This window comes from Halichoerus grypus, chromosome 8 (assembly GCF_964656455.1).
Source record: "Halichoerus grypus chromosome 8, mHalGry1.hap1.1, whole genome shotgun sequence".
Taxonomy (NCBI): domain Eukaryota; kingdom Metazoa; phylum Chordata; class Mammalia; order Carnivora; family Phocidae; genus Halichoerus; species Halichoerus grypus.
This window is the reverse complement of record NC_135719.1, coordinates 133,141,388-133,147,719: the sequence shown is the minus strand read 5'-3', so window position 1 is coordinate 133,147,719 and position 6,332 is coordinate 133,141,388. Positions and strand designations below refer to the sequence as shown.

At 37.0% G+C, this 6,332-nt stretch overlaps 1 non-coding gene across 1 annotated transcript; it reads left to right on the top strand.

Moving 5' to 3' along the window:
- Positions 1 to 4,897: 4,897 nt before the first annotated feature.
- LOC118550759 (U6 spliceosomal RNA) lies at positions 4,898 to 5,002 on the top strand. Its single transcript, XR_004924728.1, has one exon. It is a non-coding gene; the product is annotated as a U6 spliceosomal RNA (small nuclear RNA).
- The last annotated feature ends 1,330 nt before the right edge of the window (positions 5,003 to 6,332 follow it).

The window sequence follows — 6,332 nt, the reverse complement described above, 5'->3', positions numbered from 1 at the left end:
AAAACCTACCAGGGCCTTCTTCCTCTCTGACACGACAACTGACAAGTGTTCTGGATGAAGTTCTTGCCCCCAGCTTTGGTTTCAGAGTAGAGCTGCTGATGGAGAAACCCCAGTCAACATTTGATACCCTATAGCTTGAGCAAGAAACATTCTTCTGTGGTTGAGCCACTGGAAGGAGGGTCACTCTTTATGGCAGCCTAACCTAATCTACCCTGATTGATTTAGAATTTTTGCACAGGGCCCCTCTTTGAAATGTGGGGGCACTTGCACTAATTTCTTTTTTTCTTTTCTTACAGTTGAGGCCTTTGCTGAGACTGAGGCAAAGAGTCCCACTGAACTTTCTGCAAGTACTCATCATTGTAGTTGACAACACAGCACCAACTTGGAGGTATAGTGTCTGGCTCCCAACCCTGAGCACACCGTTTACTGTTTCTGTGTCCTTAGGCAAGTTGCTTGACCACTCTGTACTTCAGGGTTCTCATCTGCAAAACATCTCATAGGTTGTTATGAGGACAATTATAGTTAATATTTTTAAAGAGGTTAGATTAGTGCCTGCCACATAGCAAATTCTACATGTGTGCTTCTTAATAAATGGGATACTCCACCGAACTCCACATCTCTTCGTTACTAGCCAGGTGCCATGAAATATCTCTAGCTTGATGCTCTTTTTTGCTCTGCTCACTGCTTTGCTGAGGTGCCAAAGTTTGTCCCTGTCTGTCTGTCTGTGCTAAAGGCCACATCCTGGAGTCAAGACATTCACCACTACTTGCAGAAAGTTCTTAATTTCTTTATGCAACAATTGCTCACATTTCCAATGTCAAATATTTCTCAGTTCTCATCAAATCAATTTCTATAACTCTGGCCGTTCAGATTTCTATTTAGACAGATCTGCATGATGCAGAGTATAGGGAGCTTTCTTGCAGTATGCTCTGAAAAATACCAGAGGCAGCTACTTTATTATGAGAATTGAACCCAATTTTAATTTAGTGTTACTGTATCTATGATCCACTCTAGCTTTGAGCATATTAGAGGATAAATTGCTCTAGAATTTGGGAGGTGGAGGTGGTGTTAAAGTAGGTTTCTCAATTGTTTTGACAGTCCGAATAAAGTTTTCTTATTTTACTTTATTGAAATTATTGAAGTTATTGAAAGATCAACTCTCTGTGCATTGCTATCAAACATAAGCTCTTGCTGCATCTAACTAGTGCCATTCCCATCTAACCATCTGATGGCTTATAATGTGTAGGTGAGGTAGGTATGGCTCTAGGATTCTGGTATTTATTAAATGTCATGGGATCTAGCAGGAAATGAACTAGTAGAAAAATGGCCAGTCTCGGGCGCCTGGGTGGCTCAGTCGTTAAGCGTCTGCCTTCGGCTCAGGTCATGATCCTAGGGTCCTGGGATCGAGTCCCACATCGGGCTCCCTTCTCGGCGGGAAGCCTGCTTCTCCCTCTCCCACTCCCCCTGCTTGTGTTCCTGCTCTCGCTCTCTCTGTCTGTCAAATAAATAAATAAAATCTTAAAAAAAAAAAAAAGAAAAAAAAAAGAAAAATGGCCAGTCTCTTCTTGAGTATGGTGCTCCTGCTTTGGATACAGCATGTTACTTGTTTTTTATACATTTCACAATTCCATTTGTATTACAATGACTATCGGTGTCTCATAATTAGAACCCATATTATAATTGACAAAACTATAGGTAGTTTTTCAGTAATTTAAGAGAATTTTTTTCCATGAATTGTTAAAATATTCTCTTTCTCCACTTTTTATGTAGGAACTTATAGAAATGTTTCTATGATATCTAAGGTAACCTTGGAATGAATCTACTCTTTTAGAGTATATATTCTCCTTGAACATTTATTAGGACTCTAACATTTTATTCTGCTGTAAATTTTAGTTGCTATCCTATTCTTTACAACCAAATTTCAAGATTTAATGTCAATTCCTAATTTGACTTTAAACTTGGCAAGTTTTTGAGTGCATGTGGTCTAATATGAGCTTCAATTGCCCTCATTAATCTCTCCTGCTTTTGTTGAATTCCTTTGGAAGCAGCAAAGACAGCAAGAGGTGTGTCAACATCAATTGTGATTGTTGTTTGTAGGAAGGAGATGTGCTCAGATTGTTGCTGAAAGCAAGCCCTATACAGCCTTTAGGTAAGAAACAGCACAGAAAAATCCATGTGTAGGAGGTAAATCTCAAACAGGAGTTAAAGTCATTGCTTTGTATGTTTTCTGAATACAATAGTTCGTTTTATCTAGTATTATCATGTACAATACAATCAAAATAAAGGTAAGTGATAGAGCTGTGTTTTATGAAAATATTTCAGCACTTTGGATTTTCAAATCTAAAACTCAGGCTTCTAGAAGTAAGATACCTTGTCTGCTTTTGGTCATATGCCTGAAGTTCACAATAGGTCAGAATCATATAAATTGTACCTGTGATTTCCTTTAGAAATAATTTTACATTTTAACCGTGACTAGAATAAAGACCTGGTATTCCATATAGAAATTACCACAAATGCCATATTTATCTTACATAAAATCAATTTTTATACTATATAGCAAATATTAATCTATTAAACAAGGACCAACAATAACTAACCACAAACCTTATTCTAACGTGAGACTGCATTATAGTTTATGATACGAAATTCTTATTTTATCCTTTCATAAATCTTGCCTTAAATTTAACACAGTAAATCAAAAGGATTTTTTAAATCAGAATTAAGGAATTCAGAACTCAATTTTTTGGGGGTAGAGTTTGATAAATATCTTTGGGGGAAATTGGGCAGAATTAAGAACATTCCAACCTTTATAAGTCTGATGCAATTCCTTTTCTGAGTTATTATAAATTTATCTTTAGAAACCAATGTCTTTCCAGGAGACCTTCAATTTCATCTGTCACCATCTCCCATGCTCCTTAGCTTCATTTCCTACTTGTCTCAACATTATATCTAAAATTTAAAATTTAATTCCATGCAGATAATCTGCTAAGTGACTTGTTGCTGACCCTAAGCCAACTGTAATCATCATTCTTTTACCAATGAGGACAGTGATCTTTGATAAGCTAAGCAACTTCCATAAGTCTCAAAACCTGATATTCAAGAGCAGATACACCTGTTGCCGAAGTCTAGGCTTTCACTGCTCTACAATCCTACCTGCTAAAGTTTCAGTCTTATTTTAATACATTATTTGCATAAAATCTGAGAACTGAGAACTCTCCAAATAAAACAACTTGTACACCTTCACATGCTTTAAACTATATGTTACGTTTTCTAAATTTATGAAATTAATGAAATCTGTTGTCTTTCACTAGTTTATTTTATACACTCTTCCCTCCTAGCATGATTTGGCTCTTCTTAAGTCTTACAAGACTGTGTCATGTAAACCTCATAAACTAATTTTTTTTTGTTACCCACAGGTTTTGGTGAAACCATTTGTCAGTTCCAGCCCAGTTGCCCAGCTCTACTGCAGACAGTTGAGGTTCAGGCACTTTGGGCCCAGAGCAAATCAATCACAGACAGAGAAGTCACAACCTCCCAGGCTAGTGTAAGGGCAGCTTACTGTTACCTTTTAGCTGAATCTCAGAGAAGACGTCCTGCTTGTGAGTCCCATTACCCCACTGTCTGAGCGAAGATTCTTTACACTCACCTATGAGGTGATTATTATTTCTATCCCCAATTTTTCACGTGAAGATATTCAGGTAGAAAAGTCATGCATGGGCGCCTGGGTGGCTCAGTTGGTTAAGCGACTGCCTTCGGCTCAGGTCATGATCCTGGAGTCCCGGGATCGAGTCCCACATCGGGTTCCCTGCTCGGCGGGGAGTCTGCTTCTCCCTCTGCCCTTCCCCCCTCTCACGCTCTCTCTCTCTAATAAATAAATAAATAAATCTTAAAAAAAAAATAGAAAAGTCATGCAGCTAATGTAGTAGGGTCACTTAGGTGGTACATGTCAGAGCTGAATTCCAGATCAGTTGTTTCTCAATTTGAATACACTGCAAAGAGCTCCATATGCTGCAGAAGACAAGTTAAAACAGGGAGCAATTCAAGATCTAGAGAACATATGAGGGGGCCTGAAGCAGTAACCCTGCTCTCCCAGGACGGACCACCAAACCTATGAAGAGGGGATGGATAATCAAAACAAACTTCTGTCCATATCTGAGAAACTGCATGCTTACATTGACTATATGCATGGCTCATATGTAGCTTATATTTGCCTTAATGCAGTGACTCATTACAGCCCTCTTATGGTTAAACTGCAATAGAGGACTGTAAGGATAATAAAGATATTATTAATTATTCATGTGGAAAATGAAAAGGCTGAGTCGAATGCAATTATATATGGAAACAAATGATTTCGAAAAAGTGTGGAACTGTCTTTTTAAAACTTAAAATCCAAGCAGTGTTTGCCTTTGCCATTACATATATGAGTTTCTATTTGTTTATTTATAAAATAGCTATTCATGTGAAATCTACATCCTGTGGAGTGACTGCAGGTGCTTAATTGCTTGCCCGTAAGCAAACCATTACTGCAACTAAAACTCTATTACAGTATGCAGAGAAAATGCTATGAGTAGAAATAGCTCTTAAGTAAAGTTTTACACTCTATTTTGCAACCAATTCCCCCTCCATTTTAAATTAATTTATTTCTTTTAACGCTGCTTTTTTTCTCAAAGAGCCAGGAGACATTGGAAAGTCCAGTTATTGTACTTTACTTATCATGCCTGGTTAAAAGTCAGGAGAAAGGAAAGCTGCTTTGCATCTCCCACTTTTCATATGCAGGAAAACAGAATGAACTTACTAATACACAAGCAGATTGTGAGCATGAATCAAGTGTATGTTAATTAATTATTAGGTGATGCTTGGGGTGGTAATATAGTATTTTTTGAAATATCTATATCTTGTACTCACTTCAGCAGCACATATACTAATTGGAATGATACGGAGAAGATTTGCATGGCTTCTGGGCAAGGATGACATGCAAATTCGTGACTTATCTATATCTTTTTGGTGCTTAACTCATCATACCCTTTTCTATTCAAAATAGTAAACTGCTATCACTTCCTTGGGTTCACTTGTCAAGTATTCAGGTTTCAGTCTCTTTTTCTATCTTGGCACAGATAACAGAGGTCAACCACTTTATGATAATTATCTGAAATAGATTACATATATATACATATATATATATATATTTCTTATCTTGAGTTTCTAAATTGATGGCAATAAAAATAAAGAGGGAGAAAAGAAGAAGAGGCACTAGGAGGAAGTGAGTATCTCAAATTGTTTTTCTTTTCTGAGGAATCCACAGCCACAACCTCCCACCAAAGGATTTATAAAAATGCTTCTTTACTTGTCTGCGTATCTATTTTTTTATTTGTTTGTTTGTTTGTTGATTTTCCTTTATGAGGCAAAGGGGATTGTGAACATTCTCAGGCTAAACATAGTGTCCAAGGCACTAAATTTAGGTTTCTCACTTTCCTTTCTTTCCACCAAAGATCTTTTAACGAGACATAGTTTGAAAAATCTTAGTCAAAGAAAAGTTTGGCAGTGTGATTTAGCTTTCCTAAGGGATCCAATTAAAAAAAAAAAATATGGACAACAAGAAATGACTGGCTAATGTACCTAAAGACACAAGTGTTTGGAGTGGGAATTGTGACTTGACCATCATCCTCTCTCCACTGCTGTGCCTCATCTGCCATTTCTGGCAAAGTCTCTGGCAGCTACGTATTACTGGAGACTCCATCAACTCCCATGGTGCCCTGTGAGGTCCCTGAGCACCTTCCATTGGAGCTCTCAGTCCCGCCAACCCTCTCTCGGATCCACCGAACTGTATTACTTCTCCACCTCCAGCCAAAACCCTTGGTAGTCTATAACTTAAACTTACAAAAAAGAAATGATGAAAACAGATAACAGATATAAGTAATAAGTAATAAAAACTAAATTGCACATAGAATTTTGGAAAAGGTCTGGCCTTCATGGTAATGCAAGAAATAAAAGAAAGACAATAAAAATAAACAATATTTTACAGGTTTTTTTTTTAATATCAGTTTTTAGGTTAATAAGAAACTATCCTGATAATCTGATGATGCTATAACTATTTTGATGGCAATGGGAACTGGTATAATCTTTTGATAGCCCAGTGTTCAGATCTTCTGATACAGGAATCCCAGTCTCAAAAATTCATAGAAAGAAAAAAAGGCTAACATTCATTCATCATTATCTGTAATAAAAAAAAAGGGGGGGGGGAAGAAAAGGAAAAGATCTACAATGACAAAGTCTTACCTAAGTTTTGAGGCACCATCTTGATTAGATATTATATACTTTACAATATAAAAAAA